This window comes from Mustela putorius, unplaced genomic scaffold, assembly GCF_011764305.1.
Source record: "Mustela putorius furo isolate JIRA1106 unplaced genomic scaffold, ASM1176430v1.1 tig00000151_pilon_pilon_pilon, whole genome shotgun sequence".
Lineage (NCBI taxonomy): Eukaryota > Metazoa > Chordata > Mammalia > Carnivora > Mustelidae > Mustela > Mustela putorius.
The window spans coordinates 9,577,054-9,596,295 of NW_025421296.1; the positions used below are offsets into that span (position 1 = coordinate 9,577,054).

The window sequence follows — 19,242 nt, forward strand, 5'->3', positions numbered from 1 at the left end:
CACCACCATACACTCAAATGCCAAGAATAACCCTGAGACTATTTTAGGAACTTAACTATTCAACAAATAGTTTCTTAGAATGATAGGACACCTGATAGGAGTGAGATCTCATGGTGAATGCCAGACTCTGGTATCCCAAATGAAGACTTAAAGTATAACATGGTTTGATGAGCTTCCTACATTTCCCAGCATGAGTCCCAGCCGTAGTTACGATCCTATACTAGAGTTCCAGGTGCCATGAAGTCAGCAATGGCTGGGTGCTAAGTGCTGTGCCCCTGGATGTTCCTGACAGAACCTGGAATGTATCATGTGGAGACATTCCTAGAGGAATTCCATGTTTAAACTGATTCAGCACTCATTGAGTGGTTCTATCACAGGGGGAGAAGGGCAAGAGTATTGTTGATAGGATTTGATGCAGCTGTGTGCCTTCATTAATTATATAACCATGGGTAAGAGTAAGTTGTTGATTTTTCCTGAGTTTCCTTTTTTTTTTTTTCAGTTGACCTTAATGGTATTTATGGTATAAAGTTGTCGTGAGGATCAAGTTAGATAATACATGTAATTCAGTATATTACATAGCTAGTAGTGACCACTTCCTAAGGGGTAATAGTGGACAATATCCACAGTCATTGTGAGTGTCATAATTATCATTATTCCCATTTGAGTGCCCTGGTCTCCCTAGCAGCTTGACCAGGTGGCTTGGCATTATGGAATTTTGCTTGCTGTACATGGCTATATAATCTAATATAAATATGAATATGAACATAAATATAATTCAACTCTGGATTTTATCTATCATGTAACTGAAACCTTATTTTCTCAATAATTTTAAATTGAGGACAGTAGCAGGAGAAAGGATTAAAGGTGACCATTTGTTATACAAAACAGACAGTCGGCTTTGGATTTCATCCTGCCCCACTTTGACAACAATAGCACTGTGCCAGGGGCTTTGGAAATATAAGAATGAAGCAGATACCCTCTAGTTCCATCCATGTCATTTCAAATGGCAAGATTTCATTTCTTTTGATGGCTGCGTAGAGGGTATTATGCTGAGCAAAATAAGTCAATCAGAGAAAGACAATTATCATATTATCTCCCTGATAGGAGGAATTTGAGAGTCAGGGTGCAGGGTTTAGGGGGTAGGGAAGGAAAAAAATGAAACAAGATAAGATCGGGAAGGAGTCAAACCATAAAAGACCCCTAATCTCACAAAACAAACTGAGAGTTGCTGAGGGTGGGAGGTTAGGAATAGGGTGGTTGAGTTATGAACATTGGGGAGGTTAGGTGATATGGTGAGTGCTGTGAAATGTGTAAGCCTGATGATTCACAGACCTGTACACCTGGGGCAAATAACACATTATATTTTAATAAAAATAATTAAGAAAAAAAAAGAAAAAGAAAAGAAAAGAATGAAGCACATAGGCACTGACCTCCAAGAATATTCATTGCAATAAAAGAAATGAGACATAGACATTAAATAAAATAGGAATTATAAATATCATTAAAAGGGGGTAGTAATACAATCTGTAGTTCAGAGGAAATAGATTACATCCAAGTAGGAAGGCCTCATGGATGGAGTGGCAGGAGAGGTGGGATTTGATGTAGGAAATATTGGGGTACGGAGCCAACAGCCAAGAAAGAATTCTTGAGACATCTTCAGTGAAAAAAGGTGGTTTTATGAAAGGACAGGGACAGGACCCATGAGCAGAAAGAGCTGCACTGGAGTCATGAGGAGTGGCCCACTATATGCTTTCAAGTTGGGAGAGGGTTAGGGATATCGAAGGTCTTTAAGGAATTTTGGAAGCAAGGTTTCTAGGATTTTGAGGGAGCTAGCTATTGTTGGGAAAAGGTCATTTATTACTGTCTAAAAAAACCTTAGTCATGAGGCACTTCAGATGTGTTTCTGTGGGCGTATGCTTGGGGGATGATTGCCAACATGTATCTTGGGGGTAGAAATAAAGGATGTTTCAAAGGAATTTTTATATGTTAAAGAAGACTTACAGGATCCTGAGAGTGGGGATAATGTCAAGCTAAGATCGCCTTTTGCCCTTAGCAAAGTATTCACATGGAGGCAGCTGAGCTCCCGGAGGAAGGTCGCTATGCCTGTTTCCAGGACTTCTCAATGGGTTGTAGGCAGCCAGGAAATTAATTTTTTTTCTTTTCCCTTTGTTTCCTATATCAGGATTCATTTTGAGTAAGTGAAAATGGACCTGCAGTTGGGGAAGAAAGAACAGCTTAGGTCAATTCGTGGAGAGACTTTGTGACAGACAGCACACCCCTGGAAATAGACCCTGAGATGGAGATCTGTGTGCTTTATTTTACATTCACTGGGGTGTGCTTATAGGGGCATCTCTAAGGGAGCTGGGAGTGAGAAAAGCAGAACTGGCAGAAGAAGTAGTCTAATGGGGAGTAATGTAGCTACAACAGAGGCCAACCCAATGCTGACGTGACAAACAAGGCAAGGTAAAGAGGAAGTATAAGAAGGGACAGAGAAGGGCAAGAGAAGTAAAACAGAAGAGCCTCCTTTAAATCAGTGGAGAGGATTTCCAGAGGCACACGTGGCTGCTCCACAGATATTTGTTAGATAAATGGACTGTGAAAAAAATGACCAAATAAACAAGGTGAATCCTTTCAGTCACAAGCCTTTGTTTTCTGAGGGCCAACAGATCTGAGTTTATTTCCCCCACAAGTTAGTTCACTGACAGCAAAGAAGTAGAGTCTTCCTAGGTGCCCAACTCTGAAGAATGATATTCTCTAGCCATCTGTCCTCCTCAGGTAAATGTTAAAATGGGAACTCTTTCTAGAACTCTGTCAGAAGTCCCAAAATATCTGGAAGCCTACTGAAGCTCTAGTGGTCTGGTTCTTTCTTCTTGGTGTATCTCCTAGCTTCTGGGAGAAGGTGGTCCCCTAGAAGGGACGGTAGGCCAGCTGATGGTTGGGATGTTTGCTGAGAAGAAGGGATATTACTTTCTGAGGTGCTGCCAAACTATGGGCCTCCTGGGGGGAGGTACCTACACTTCATCTCATGCTTGAGGATCCAGAGCTGTGCAGGCATGTAACACAAAATGAATCTCTGTCCACCTGAGCCCAGTCACCTGTGTAATATGAGACACTCCTTATTAGCTGTACAAGCTGCTTCAAGGCACCAGCCATACCCACTAGTCCCAAAAGTTATATAGCACATTTCAGTCTAGACCTGGAACTTCAGTGAAAGTATGAAATTTTATAGGTAACTAATGACTTCATGATTTTAAACAATTGTATAAAGAATTTCCTTAAGACTAAGATGACCCACTTGATAGGCTACCCAAAACAGACAGGTGGGTTTTCCAATCTGCTTGAATCTCTGAGTTGTTCTTCTCATACATCTGGAGCTCTGGAAAATATAGCAATTTCCACTCCAACCATACTTATTGAACTAGGGAATTAACATAGGTCTTGGGAATTGAGCTGAGGGGGCTATGATTTAACTTAAGAAATCAATATCCCCTACGTGGCCCCCATAAAGACATTTGAAAATCATACCAGAGGTTTAGGTACTGATTTGATCCTGTTTGAGGCCCAAGAAGGAACTCACTGGGAGAGAATTATAAAGGTCAGATCTTCATTTGACTGATTTTAGAGAAAGTTGTAAGTATCTTAGACTATCTTCCTAGAGGTTGTGTGAAGTAAGGTTCAATAGAGGATAATGACTATAAGATATTAATAGCATCTCTTTTCTTTGTAGTTTGTGTAGAGTAGGTCTAACTACATTGATCAATCCTCTCATTGTAAAGTAGATATTGGTATAGAGGTAGGTACTTCCTTTTATTTTTTTGCATATTCAACCTGTTACTCTTATGGTGAAAGGCGCTAGAAGTCCTTACAGAGGAATGGCTTTCTGTACAGACTGAGTTAGTAGCCATTCGTATAAAAAGGAGGAGAATCCACATAAAAAATCTCATTCTTAGTTTCTCTTAAAAGGTGAGTTCTAGAAACTAGGCTGTATTCCTTAGTGGTCATATCTGGTTGGAGCTGAGTAAATGGCTTCTCCTTTAGCTGGTTTGTTACAGTCCTTATAACTGATGTTTCTCTCATTCCAAGTTCTCAAGCATGTGTGAAAATAAATACAGTGTTCTCTCTGCTTGTTTCCGTTCTTACTTTTTGTTTTGTTTTGTTTTTCCCAAGGAAGAAGAGCAAAGGGAGAGTGGATACCACAAGGTAACTAACTCCCTGTCACATCTCCTCCAGTTATTTTATATTAAGATATTAATATGTTTAATATTAGTAATTATTTACGTTAATATTGAGATGTATTGATTCTTACATAACTAGGTCATCAGATGCATCTTGTTTGATTTTCATGTTATCATATTAAAAAATCTATGACTGAGTAATTTCCCATAGTATGCAGGTACCATTACTCAGTTAACCATCTGGATATTTTGTTTCTTGTCTGTTTGCCCTTCTGGGGTCAGTAGCTACCGATTATCTATGGGGATCTCCTACAGACTTCCAGTAGGGTAAACTCACCTTTCCATCCTCCAACCCAAGGTTCAGAGTTGTCAAGGATTGCATCCTGGCCAATCAGTACCTTGGCGTCCCCTGGCCTCAGTGGTGGGTTGGAGAATGGATATGTCACCATCAAAGTCAGAGAATGATGAGGAGATATCTGCTGAAGCTTCTGGAACTGAAAGGGGTAAATCCTTTTCCTTTGCAGTGTCCCTGGGAAGGTGTCACTGAAACTCACATCTCCACTTGGCCACTGTATGAAGTACGGGACAAGGAGACCCACACCTACCCCCTGCACAAAGGGCACAGGGATGAATGACAGAAGAAACCAGGCCCTAGCAATTTCATGCAAGTCCTGCTCAAGTCTTTTGTGAGATCAGTCCACCTTGGGACTTTTCTGGTATTAGGGATAATTAATTTCATTTTGGGTAAGCCATTTAGGTTCGGGCATTCTGTCACTTATGACACATAATTGGAAGGAATCGATTCAAAGTGACGAGAAATGGAAGGTGAGGAATTAGTAATATCTTCCCTTGCATTTCTGAGTTTCTAAGAGAATGGTATCTCTTTTCTTGCAAAACCTATGCATTTCTACAAACATGTTGTCTGAGATGGCAAAGCAGACTTTCTACCCAGGTGAAATAATCAAAAATTCTTTAAATGATAAGAAAAGGAGTAATTGTGTTGCAAGGTCTGCATGGCTGGAACAACTTCATGTCACACTCCTCCTTTTCTTATAATCCAAAGGGCATGGCAAAGGTCAGCTACAAGAGGAAGACATAATGAGAAATTTAAAATGATCTTCTGCCTTTTAAGAACCAGCAAGTGGGTTTTCTTCCTTCCCCTTCTGCTCCCCCCCCCCCACACCGACAAATAGCGTATTCTCACTACGCACAGAGTCTGGGGCTTGGCTTTCGTCACACGCTGACAGGTTTCTGTTTATCTTAAGTGAGAAATGGACAAAAGGAAACACGAAACAGATGAATGGGCAAAAGTATGAATAAACAACCCGGGCAGCTGAGTAGCAGATGGCTGCAGGGTCCCCATGACTAAACAAATTGCAAGATTTCTGGAAGGAGATGCTTGTTAATGTTTTTCTCAAGCAAAAGTTCAAGTGATAGAATAAAAATGACCTCATCGCTGACTGTAGCCCTTCCTTTGTAAAAAAGCAAAGAAAAGGTTTGAAAGGCATTGTGTTTTTTTTTAACTTTTTTTTTTTTTTTAAGATTTTACTTATTTATTTAAGAGAGAGAGCTCACATGCACTAGAGAAAGCATGGGGGGTGGGAAGGTCAGAGGGAGAAGCAGAGTCCCCATGGAGCTGAACCCCAAATGGGAGACTGGATCCCAGAACTCCAGGATCAAGACCTGAGCCAAAGGCAATTGCTTAACAACTGAGCCACCCAGGCGCCCAAAAGCATTATTGTTTAAGTCACTCATTGTGCTCTCATATTACAACATCTTTTAACAGACCTCTGCCAGTGCTCTCTGTTGCAAATCTGGGGTACCAGAATGCCAAGAGCAAAATGACTCCGCTGGCCAACCGCATCTCCCCATCCTCCCCCTAGAAAAAGTTCTCAGAGAATGGCTCACAGGTACATAAATTGTAATGCACTCTATAAGAATTCCACGGTGAAGGTACAGAGCGATTACATGCACTGTGAGAATGGCCAATGCCATGGGCTTTAAGAGCAGACAGACTCGACTTTGAATCCTGAGTGGTTTTACTCTGCCTTACTTAGCTTTTTGGAGCTGCCATTTTTTCTTGTAAACTTAAAATAATAATACTGCTACCTTTATTTACTCAGCGAACATTTATCCAAAGCAGTCTCTGGCCCTCAGACGCGGAAGGAAATGAGAAGGGCAAGGAAGAAACACATCCTTTCTCAGAGGCTGTGGTGAGGGTTCCTGCAGGGTTTACTGTGAAGGGCAGCTGTGGTTGGAATTTACACACCCTGGAGCCAGATTCCTGCAGGAAAATCACAGCTCTGAGCTTACTGTGTGACCCTGGGCAAGTTACTTAACTTCTTTGGGCCTCAAGTTCCTCCTTTGAAAGATGGAGCTAGTAAACAGTAGGCTAGTATGAGAATTAAATGAGATAATAATATATCCCCACATCTATTAAATCCTAAAGAACAAAATAAAATAACGTGCAAAGCACAGAGTGTGGCTCCCTATGAAGAAGAAGAAGAAGAAGAAGAAGAAGAAGAAGAAGAAGAAGAAGAGAGAAGAGGAGGAGGAGGAGGAGGAGGAGGAGGAGGAGGAAGAGGAGGAGGAAGAAGAAGAAGGATAAGAAGAAAGAAAAATGCCTCATGCATTTGCTTCTGGTGGAACAGAGAGGCCCCACACATGTTATATGCTAAAACAGCTTATAATTGAGATTTTTGATTGGAGAGGAAGCTAAATATCACCAGTTAAAAATAGTAAGATGTCTCACCTTGAATTTGATCATTTTAACTTTGAATGCAATAACTGGACTGGAAAATCTAACAGGCTTTCAATGTAACTTCCATTTATTTAATTACTTGATCACATAAATTCATTATTAATTTTCTCAGTGGGCCAAGCTTATGTCAACCCAGCCTCTGGTATTTTCTGCCTGAATTTTGCAATGGGACAACCCAAGAACCCAGGCTGCAGATATAGGAAAATGGCTAGCTAGGGTTGAAGGCAGGGGAAGGGGTGGGGGGCTGTATGCCGCAGAACACAAAGTCAACCAACACTCAGTACTTCTAGGAAATCCTCTATGATGGCTTTTCAGATCCTGGATAGAGGCGCATGCCGTCTTTAGGACACCCATTTTGCCAGAGCCACTGTGAGTGAGAAGCCTTGGGTGCTTTCTTTTTTGCGCATGGGCGCTGGTGCAGATTTTTCAAAAGATCCTTGTCACTTGGGTAGAGGTAATGTTCACGCAGCTGCTCCACGGTGATCAGCAACGCTAAGAGACAGATCCATGTCCAGATTTAAGGGCATACAGGGCATCCCCAACCACTTGCAGGGTACTATGGAAAAGAGGCTTCACAAGGCACTGCTGGTGTAGTTTATGGTGCACCTGCCCTCACACTCGGGGTGAGCAGGGCGCACTGGGAGCGCGGCGCGGCTGAGATGCAGGGCCCAGCTTCCATAGCCCGTAACTACTCGGTTTCTGCCTGGGAGTCTCAGCTTTGGCTCTTATAGCGCTGGAAATATCGTGCACCAGGGGTAACTTGGACTTGTGCCTGGTGGTTAGAACTCCGTCTTTTGATATTACCATTCATTTTTAAGATCTTTTAAGAAAAGGAGAGAGCATCACGGTTGCCTCCTGTCTCTGTGCCCTTTGCCAAGAGTTCAGTATCACAGCACTATGTTAAAGATAGGCCGGCCTTGTAAGTGCTACTCAGTACAATGAAATAGCACCTTCGTGAGTGGTACTTGACCCCAGAGAATCTAACATATAGCCAGGATGCAGTTGGGAAACATAAGTCTCTTTGCTAGGAGCATAAAGTTAGCACAGAATGTGGAGGCCTGAATTCCCCCCCACACCCCGCCACACACACACCTCCGCTCTGCACCCAGGTGTTCAGTGGCTCAGAAAGAGCATCCTCCTGCAGAGGAATGACATTGACTGCCCAGGTTCCCACAGCACTGAGTGTCTGCAGTGTATTACAGGTATTACCTGCCAAGCTCTTATCTTATGTTCTCTTCCCAACAAAACCCTAAAACCTTGTTTATTGTCCCTGATGTTTTAAGATACGGAAAATAAGAGGACAAACTCGGGTCCAAAGCCTCCTGGCTGGTGAAGGTTAAAATTGATATTCTGACCCCAGCCCAATGCTGTTAACTTTGGCACATGCACACTTGTTACTGCCTGTCACCCTGAATTTGCTTTCAGTGACACAAGCCAAGTGAGGCACATAAAAAGACTTTAAAGTACATAATTTATTCCAAAGCCAATTTCATAATTTTATTTATTTATTATTATTATTATTATTACTATAACTACTGTTCATTGCTGTTGTTTAATAACTGGCTTAACAAAAGATCACAAGAAAGAGCTCAATAAAATTTCTACAATAAGAAGCAGTTCCTGGTAGTGGCTCCCAAATAAGCCCCTGGCCACTGAAGTCCTCACAGTGGTTGTCAGCCGAGTCAGGGTCCCACCACACCTCTACCTCACCCCACTGCCCTGTGCTCCCAGCCAGATCTGTGACCCTGCTTCCTTCAGGGCAACAAGAAAGGACTTGAGAGAGTATGTAGCTCTTCACTCAGAGAGGTAACGACATGACTGATGACGGACATAGATTAGGTGCCTCTCACCCACGGCAGGTTCCAGTCTCACATGTGTTTTAACTTGGCAATGAAGACAGGAAGGATACTAGCAGCCCCTGCGAGTGACCAGTGATGGCTGGTGAAGAAAAGTCACGTTGATTTGCCTACGAGGACCAACTTGGTCATGAGGGACAGTTAGCGAGGGAGACACTGATTCTGGAAAACAAAAGTGGGAAAAATGATTTTGTGTTTTATTACCAAGAACTTCCTTTATCTGCGGACACAGAATAGGATGTGAAGACTGTTTCCTCTATTTTCGGTTTGCATTTGGCGACACCAGATGGAAGAGCCCATTTGGTTCTCTGGTAGGGTTTTCCTTTCAATCATTTATACCCATGTAATGAGGACCTACTCTGCGCCAAGCTCTGTGCTACCAGCTAAGGATGTTAGAGTGAGTGGTTTTTTCCCACCTGAGTCAGGCAAGTGAATTAATCCCGTTGATAATAAATATTGAGAAAATGGACAGTATTCTCTGGGACAGACCAACCGATGTTAACAGTCCACCTCAGTATTTTGGTGATTTAGCATGTCACTGCCCCTTCGGTGGAAAGAGCCCTGCTCATCATGTATCATCATTATGAAACCCAAGCTCTTCTGCCCCAAGGCTTCACCTTCCTCTATGATCCTTCCCAGAGTTCTCTTCCTCCTGTTAGTGAATGGAAAGAGAGAAGGAGAATTGCCCTTAGAGGGTTTTTTGGGGCTTCCCCCCAAAATGGCATAGATTATATCAGAATTCAGACATATGGACATATCTAAATGCAAGGGAGGGTAGAAAATATAAACTTGATGTATACAAAGCTATACAGGAGAACCTGAATATTTGTGCAATCTAGAAACTCTGACATGGAGTTATGTTCAAATACCAACCCTAACAGTTTCCCTGTTTTAAAAGGGTGGAAGTTACATTGGCTGAGGCCTTCCCCGTTAGTCATGGACCAAATCATCTCCCTTATTCCCTGTTAACAGCCCCATTTTGTTTGTTGGGCCCTGCCCCAGGTGTTAAGCTCTCAGTCTTCCAAACTTATCATGACTGATTCTATTTGGCTAACACAAGTTCTCAGCTTTTCTTGCAACTAATGGTGGCAATGAGATGTAGATAGATATCTAATGAGGGATTCTGAGAAAACAGTTTCTTTCTGATAAAGGGGCAGGCCTGGAAAGTAAGCTTGCTATCATGTTCTCTTCACCTTGCTTCTTGCCCTTGCGTGTGGTGATAGGAACAGAATTTGGAACTGTGGCAGCCATTTTGAGACAATGAGGCAACAGCATGAGGAAAAAAAAAAATCATGTAACTATATGTACTCATTTGCCTGAGACAATCTCAGGTGAATCCTGCTGGCCCAGTATAATTTTTGATAATGCCCTTTTCATACTCAAAAGTGTTCTAAATTGGACAACAAATTCATGGTCAGTCCCAGAAAAATCTTGAGATGTTGAAGCTGATAGGAAACAGTGATTAACTTCAATGTTGTGGAGTGGCTGGCCCAGCTCTGGAAGATTTACCTCCTGATTTTGATTTTAAGTAAATAGCAGATGTCTCCTGTGTAAGCCTGTGTTAATCCAGTTTGCTGTTACTTTCAACTAAAAGCTTTCTTTCTTGCTAGACTTATCTTCAAATCTGGGATTTTGGAGCCAACATTAGAGCTTGACCACTAATTTCAAACTACAGCCTTTTAAAGTTCTGAAGTTTGAGGGTAAGTTTCTCTTTCTGTAATTCCTGAATTGGCATGAGAATTACTGAAATGCTGCACAGAAGGCTTATTTTGTGGTATTTCCAATAGGAACCAGAAGTGGAAGTGTCAAAACTCTCACCAGGAAGCTTGTTACGAGATGTTCTACCCAAGCTGGCACCCTCAGGTAGTTTGGAAAGTACAAATAAGAGGTATAAAAAACTCTTCAATCCATCTGATTTTCCAACTCTTTGGATTTCAACTTCTCCAAGCAGATAGTATGCTTCTCATAAATCTTGAAAGGTTTAAATTAGAACATTTTCCTTTATTTTATCGTAAATACAGAACAAATTGTCAAAGAAATGAGGACTAGAATCCAGGGGGAATATGTGACACTTTGCTGTCTATTGAATATGAGAAGACTTACTGGTCAGATCTTACTGATGAGAAAGAAGTGCCAAGTGTCTGGGAGAAATTGCAAGAGAGGTAAAAAATAAGTCACCAAAAGCATTTGAAAGTTAAGTGACAAATTTATAGATTAATTCCACTGTATGATTTATCTATGCCATGCGGTGTAGTGTCATATCACAGAGCAATCCCCCATCCTCCACCTCCCACAGGACAACAGGACCACAGGATGAACCATTGATGCCCTTAGTTCATTAACACCAATTGCTGACTAAAAGACAATTTGCATATGTTTGCAATAATCAGGTGCAATTTGAGATAAGTTTCTAATATGGTCAATAGATACTTCAAAAAAAGAAAGATTTAATTGTTTTAGAGTGAGAGAAAGAGCTTGCACATGGAGTGGAGGAGGGGCAGAGGGAAAGAGAGAATCATCAGCAAACTCCATGCTGAGTATGGAGCCAGACACAGGGCTCAATCTAATGACCCTGAGACCATGACTTAAGCTGAAACCAAGAGTTGGTCGCTTAACTGACTGCGCCACCTAGGCCCCCTGTGGCTAATAGTTACTTTTTAAAAAATATTTTTCTCATAGTTTTCATTTTCCAAATAGTCATCCGCCCTGTTTCATCACAGTTGCTGTTTCTTTCAATAATCAGCGTCACTTAGATCTGAACGCATCTCACACTTTCAGGTCTCTTGCTTAACACTGTTTTTCTTTGGAGTTAACTTGACATGAATTGGTTCATTCTATTATCCTAATTAATGGATGATCTTTTACTTTTAATCCAGTTAGGTCACTAATATGTCCTGCCTGACCTTCCTCTAACTAATTTTAAACACAGCTGCCAGAATGGTTTTTTCAAATGTCAATGCAATGCCAACTAACCTCTGGTTGAAACCCTGAAGTGGGTATGCATTCCGAGAAGGGTGGGGCCTCACCCCACTTCCCACGTAGCAAGGTCAACACAACTCTTTATGATCTGGTTCTTTCTTGCTTTTCGGAACTCACAGGCCCAGGCTCCTACCCCATCCTGAGTCCCTGCCCCAGCCATAAGGAACTTCTTTTAATCTCCAACTTGGGGGATGCTCTGTCTTCCCTCTTTGCATTCTGTGGGTCTGTGCTTGGTATTCCTTCTCTGTGGAATGTTCTTCCTACCCCTACAACCACAACATCCATTGATTATGCCCACTTCTCTCCCCAACCTCAGCTTCGTTAGTACTTTCTCTGGAAAGTCTTCTCCAACCTGGAAATCCCTGCTGGGTGACCCTTCTAGGCATTCCCAGACTTTCCCCATTAGCACTAAGCCCACTGTATGTTGATTGCCTAATTACTGGTTTAGATTCTCTGCTAATCTAAACAGCCTATTCCACCGGTGGGCAATATAATAACTTCCATGTATAATAACCTCCAATATAGTAACCTCCATATCCTAACCCTCAAAACCATGAGTATGTGATTAGTTTGGGGGTTGCAGATGGAATTAAGGTGGAGCATCAGTTAATTTGAAGGTAACGAGATGATTCTGGGTTGTCAAGGTGGGTCCAGTGCAATCACAAGAGTCCTTAAAAGTAGAAGGGGAGGCAGAAGAAAGAGAGAGTCATGACTATGGAGTGATGACCAGGGACATGCACCATTGCTGGCTTTGAAGATGCAGCAAGGGAGCCATGAGCCAAGGAATGTGGGCAGCCTCTAGAACCTGGAAAGGCACGGAAAAGGATTCCCCTGGAGCTGCCAAAAAAGAATGTACCCTTGCATATACCTTCATTTCAGTCCAGTGAGGCCCATTTTGAACCTCTAACCAATAGAACTGAAGATAATAAATGTGTGTTGTTTTGAGTCACTGAGTATATGGTTATTTTTTACAGCAGCAATAGAAACAATAACACAGGAAAGAAATGCTCTCTTTCTTGCTCATCATTTCAGCCCAAGGTGTGCATTAATCCCTGAAATGTGGTCAGTGGCTCAACAGCTACTCATTGGATGGGAGAATAGAATGGCAGGGCCAGGAAGGACTCTTAGGTGACACTCTGTAACAGTCAGTGTGATTCAGAGTGATGCTCACAGCCTTCCTCCCGAAATCCTGCCCATGAAGATGATTCTCCACCAGGTACTTATCTCCATGTTTGATTTTTTGCTAGAGAGGAAGAACATTCTTCTCTCTGGAAGAGGTTAAGATGATACATACACTGACGGTAATGAGAGGGAAGAAAGGGGAGAAGCTCGTCAAGGAGAGAAGAAAGGAAAGCTGGGTCCGGAGAAAAGCTGGGTCAGGAGAAAAGGGGAGAAACTGGGTCTGGAAAGACGAAAGGGGAGGAGTTAGGTCATGGGAGTAGGTAGGTCAAGGAGAGAAGAAAGGGGAGAAGCTGGCTCAGGAGAGAAGCTGGGTCAGAAGAGAAGAAAGGGGAGAAGCTGAGTTAGGAGAGAATCTGGGTCAGGAGAGAAGGGGAGAAAGTGGGTCGGGAATGTAGAAAGGAGAGGAGCTGGGTCAAGGGAGAAGCTGGGTCAGGAAGAAAGAGGACAAACTGGGTCAGGAAAGAAGCTCTTATGAATTTAGGGCAACTGAGAGGCCTGAGTGTTGAGCATGAGGGCTTTTGATAGATATTTTTGACGATTATGAACTAGAGCTGTTTTAGTGTCTTTGTAAGACAAAAGTCTAAAATGTGATTGTTTTAAAATCAACTATGACTCTTAAATTGTGTGCCTTTAAAAATCTTTCTGCAAAGACTGGGTCATTTAGGCATTCTACAGTTGTTAGGGTTACACTACTTTTGATACAATAGCACAATGACATAAACACACTGTTGAGTCCATTTTGGATATATGAAATTTAAGTATACTCTCTGTTGACAAAACGATATATATCTTTTTTTCTCAATCTATCGAGTTACTGGAAGCAAACCCATGAGTTCTTGGTTGATCTCATTCACTATAAGATACAGCGATATACTGGAATTTATCTGGCCCCCTTGGTATTCTTCCTAAGCAGGAGCCCCAGGGATATCAAAAAAGCACCTAAAATAATTTGGCTCAATTACTATTATACTCACAGTTACCTTACACCTTTGTTGGTTGCTTTTCTCTTACTGTAAAGTTTAAGTAAGAATAAGCTTTGCTTACTTAACATGACTTTTAATAAGAAAATATTTCATGCATTATCCATAAGGAATTTTCTTTAGAATCCAACTACCAAGAAGCTAAAAATGAAAGGAAACCCTTAAGAAAACAAAATTTCCCAAGATTTTGGAACTGTAGAAGAGTAAGGAAAATAAACTCTCATGGGTACTAAAGAGGAAACAGTTTTTTCCCTAAATTCCTAAGTTTTAGGACAAAAATAACAACTTTGAATTGCAAGCTTAGAGAAAATCAGTCATCTATTTTCTGTACATTTGCTAAATAGGACAAGAACATTGCAATAATATAGATGGCAAAGGTTGATTTTTTTTTAAAGACAAAATTGACTGGCATCATTGTAGGAATGCTGACCAAACAATTCTGTTTCACATGGTAAAGCCAACAGGCACCAGATCAACTATATTCAGTCTACGTTGCTTCTCAACAGTGACACACACTGATAGGGAAATTTGAATGCATTCTGAAGTTTCTCTTCCAGCGAATAAACGTGCTGGGTTCATCCATTGATGCCTGAAACACATGGATTATAATACAAATTTTTAAACTTCACAAGCCTTGTCTTAGTAGCTTAATCCATTTTTTTTTCTCTTTCCAAGAGCTTAAACTACTGTACTAAGGAGTAGGTCACGAGCAACTTAGGTTTGTGTTACTCAACTTGTGGCTGCTGACTTTCAAACTACATTTCCAGGGCACCTGGGTTGCTCAGATGGCTAAGTGTCTGTCTTTGGCTCAAGTCATGATCTCCGGGTCCTGGGATCGAGCCCCTCATTGGGCTCCCAACTCAAGAGGGATCCTGCTTCTTCCTCTAACACTCCCCGTGCTTATGCTTTTGTTGTCTCTGTCTCTCTTTCTCTCAAATAAATAGATAAATCTTAAAACAAAACAAAACAAAACACTGCATTTCCTTGTAAAGATAAAGTACACACATATTCAAAATAAATTAAAACAGCAAAGAAAGAAAGCATTCTCAAAATTATAATTATAGTTTTTGTTAATGATTTGCTAATGTCTGACACTATCACTAGAATGTTCTACCCAAATGGGGATGGACATTGTATTCAATCAGCAATTGTGACAACAATTTCCTTAGTGTCCAATGCAGAGCTTGGCCTTTAATGGGCTCTCAGTAAATAATTCTTGGTTGCAACGTTAAAGGAAACCAGAACGGTCTGATACAAGTTTGAGTCTACAAAAGCAATATAAAGGGTATGGTAGGTCTAAGAAAATGAAATGAGTTGTAGTCAAAAATTTATGAGAATCCAGAATGAACACTAGGTTATGTGACTCCTGGTTTAGGTCTCTTATTTTCACCATCAATTTAAGCTGAAATTCTTTTCCTAATAATCCCCAAAGCAAAATTTTCTCATGAGAACCAGATTAAAGAGCTCTAGAGGCCTTTTTTTTCTCTCCCACTCCAAATTAAATGCATCCAAGCTACCTAGGACATTTTCAGGTATAACAGGTAAAGGATTAAGGATCGCCTCACCATTAGAAGATGAGGGATGGATATTATATGTGGCCTTGGTATCTCAAACAAGCAAATAAATGAATAAGGGTGGAACAGTGTAGGCCAGAACATCACTGATCTCCTTAATCACTTCTCTACCCTCATAAAAGAGTGAGTGCGAAGTGGAGAGAACAAACAAAATTACTGAACCTTGAAATTTCACACACCGTCCATGCATATCCAATGATGGGGAAGCTTAGGCCACTTCTTATTAAATTCTGGAGCTTAGGGAATAAAGGGCTTCACAAAACACTCTTAATTTTGGCGTTTTATTACATACAACACCCATAGGTACCTCCAGTTATTAAATTTCCAGAGAGAAATTCAAGTCCAAGAAAAGAAATAAATTCTCTCCAATTAAATGAAAGGAAACTGAAGTCTAGAATTCTGTGTCCTGGCCAGGGGTATCTCACAAAGATGCTCCATGTGATTTGGATGTCCTCCTGCAGCAACCACATTCTCAGCCTTCCTTGCAGGAAGTGGAGGGTGGGAAGCTCCATCAGCATCTACAAAATTGAATGAGTGCTAACATGAGCCCTTCACAGACCTCAATTGCCAATGAATTCACATGTCAATGGGATAAATTGAATACCTTGGCTCAAGCCCCACATCCACAAAATACAGACACCAAAATGCCATTCTCAACAAGTATGCCTCAACAGGCACAATCAGATATGATTTTTTTTTTTTTAAGATTTTATTTATTTGACAGACGGAGATTACAAACAGGCAGAGAAGCAGGCAGAGAGAGGGGGAAGCAAGCTCCTTGCTGAGCAGAGAGCCCGATGCGGGGCTCGATCCCAGGACCCTAGAACCATGACCCAAGCCGAAAGCAGAGGCTTCAACCTGCTGAGCCACCCAGGTGTCCCAGATATGTTTTTGGAAGTAAATAAACATTTCAGTGCAGATTCACATTGCTGTTGATGTAATTAGTCAAAGCCTTAACAGTGAAAGCTTAAAGAGCAAAGAGGCAATCTCCCTGATTTTAGATTTACAGGTGCGAGCTAATTTCCAAACTGGAACTCTATTGTTGTGAGAAATTTTCTTTCATGCCCTATGCATCCTAAATTCCCAGGAAAACATCTTGCAAATTGACTCTGTTCTCAAGTGGGGGTATTTTCAACACTCTCATCTCGCAAAATTTAGAATTTTGGTGTGGTGGAATCCTAGGGGATCTCCAGTCCATCAACAGTGTTGCTTTATCTTGGCACCCTGAAGGGGGATGAAGTAAGGACTCGATCTCAACACACAGATTTTACTTCCTCTTAGGAGCACTCCTAACAGAGAAATTTCCAAGCAAATATTACCCTCCTTCTCCACGGACCCAGTGTCTTGTGATCCTCTTTCTCCTTCATCTCCAGAAAGATCATAAGACATTATGAACTATTAAACACTCTTTCTATCTTGGAATTACAGAGATCTGTCTTAAATGCAGTTTTCCCCTGATTTCTGAAGAATTATGCAAAGCAGTTCCCTGAACCAAACCTTATTTTGCTGTTTCCAAAACCTGTGCTGCCAGAGGGTCCAGCAAAATGCAATCTGTTCTCTCCAAGATGCGTTTCAAAACATTGCCATACTCTGCTTTTTTATTGTCCAGGCTCGGACTAACTTGTGTTATGAAAATGGTAGTGAGATCGTTCCTTCTTGTCACTATTTTTCCTTGCAGCAGAGGACATGACTCTGATTGTTCTCCAACTTTTTTCAGGTAAGCTCAGCTGAATTTGTAAAAATGTACCTACTTCCAAGTTTGTCCTAAACTCAATCTTCCATGTGTAAGACCAGAACCAGCCAACCAATTTTCATTCCTTCTTTCTTATCTGCCTTCTTGCCTTTTGGCTTTCCCACCTTCTCTCCATTTCCCTTTCCTTTGTGGTCTGTAATTAGTATTCCTAACAAGAGCAGATTCTACCTTGTGGGAAGCCCCATGGTAAAATTTATGACACAGATGAGTTTGGGTCAAGAGTAACTCTGTGAAACAAAGCCTGCTCATCTTGCAGTTGCTAAAAGCAGTAATTCTCCTATGAATTATTACATTTGCAGTGTAACAATTCATCTAGGACCATACTTAAATCTGTTCTTCCCGAAAGGCTCCTTCTTCTGGCTAGCACCATTTGTCCTGAGTCTTCCCTTGAAGTCCTAATTCCATTCACTGAAGAGTAAGGAACACACCTGCCTCATTCACTGCTTTATAACCTGTGCCTATGACATGTCCATAGTAAGTGTTCAGTAAATATTATCTGAAAAAGTAAGTGACTAATAATGGCATCTTGAAATTCACCTTGGAGGGGCTGAAATATTCTATGCTTGTCTTTACAGCCAGTCTTTTAGTTTCTGCCCAGATCATGTACAACCTTGAAGTGTAACTGTCTTTATTTTTAAGGTCCCCCCCCACAAATTGAGTCCCTATATCTGGTTTTAAAAAATTATCTCATGGTGATTTAGCCTAGGGTCAGGCTCAGTGGGGAGTCTGCCTCTCTCCTTCTCCCTCTCCCTGCTCACGCTCTTTTCCTAAAATAAATAATATAAAATATCTTAAAGAAAAAAAGGAAATGATCTAAATGATCTTATAGTGATTTCTGTCTCTAGGTTCCCACTTGTGAAGTTATTCCTGAAGTTATTCTGTCTGAAACTTCCCCTTCATTGACAATTCAACATCTCTGCACTACAGTCATCTTCCCTGATCTACAATCAGCAAACAAAGAAAAGGAACCCAGGCAGAAGAGTAAAGTGAACAGAAAAGAAGGACCAGATGGTGTGTATTTAGGGGGATTCATATAAGGTGGGTCATTAATATCAAAGGTTGCAGAGACGTAGATGAAGGTTAAGTCCTGGAAACCTGATTCTAGATAGAAGCCACAAGAGGGAGGTTTTAGATCCACGATGGGGGGCAGGAACCAGCTGTGGGGATTCAGGGACTGACTAGGTGTGAGCAGTGAATGCAGTTCTTCCTTCAGCAGCCATTATGGGGAAAGGAGAAGCCAGTGAGAGAGAAGAGTAGAGAACATTAGATATTAACAGAGGATTTTGAGTATAACTTTAGAAAGAAACTGAATCTAAAGAAAGGAAGAGTCGTTTTTCTCCTCAGTAGCTTCCATTTGTGCTACTCTTCCCACTCCTTAATTTAGTTTCATAATTGCATTTCTTTCCCGGACTAAGCAGTTGGGACTGGGCACAAAATGACAGCTCTCACACTGACCCTTCCCTGGAGATGTCCTTCACATGATCAGCTTGACCCATTGAAGACAGTCAACTGGAGTGTGATGAGGAACGGCTGCCTTATGTTAGAAACACAATGCTTTGAGAACACAGAACAAATTAATTGCTTCTTTGCTTCAGGGAGAAAGGAATTAGTAATTTTATATTGGCTTATGAGTTATTATTTTTTGTGTTGGAGTTTTATGCTAAAAAACTTAATATCTTCTTTTTTATTATACAAATCACTGTTAATTGTTTATTTGCACACTTAACTTTGCTTTTTCTTTTCTTTTTTTAAAAGATTTTATTTACTTATTTATTTGAGAGAGAGAGAGACAGAAAACATGAGAGAGAGTAAGCACGAGTTGGGGGAAGGGCAGAGGGAGAGGGAGAAACAGATTCCCCACTGAGCAGGGAGCTGAACATGGGGCTTGATCCCAGGAACCCAAGATCATGACTTGAGCCACCCAGACGCCCCTAGATTTTCTTTCTTGCAATCCTGTCAGCATGGCCCAAGACTTTACTTAT

The 19,242-nt window shown here is 41.3% G+C and overlaps 1 long non-coding RNA gene across 1 annotated transcript in view; it reads left to right on the top strand.

The window, feature by feature from the left end:
• Positions 1–274: 274 nt before the first annotated feature.
• Positions 275–19,242, top strand: part of LOC123390913 — a 35,705-nt gene continuing 16,737 nt past the window's right edge. The window contains exons 1-6 of the long non-coding RNA XR_006605503.1: positions 275–449; positions 4,168–4,200; positions 4,700–5,000; positions 10,403–10,492; positions 10,580–10,655; positions 18,106–18,271. This is a non-coding gene — a long non-coding RNA (uncharacterized LOC123390913). The remainder of the gene's footprint in view (positions 450–4,167; positions 4,201–4,699; positions 5,001–10,402; positions 10,493–10,579; positions 10,656–18,105; positions 18,272–19,242) is intronic.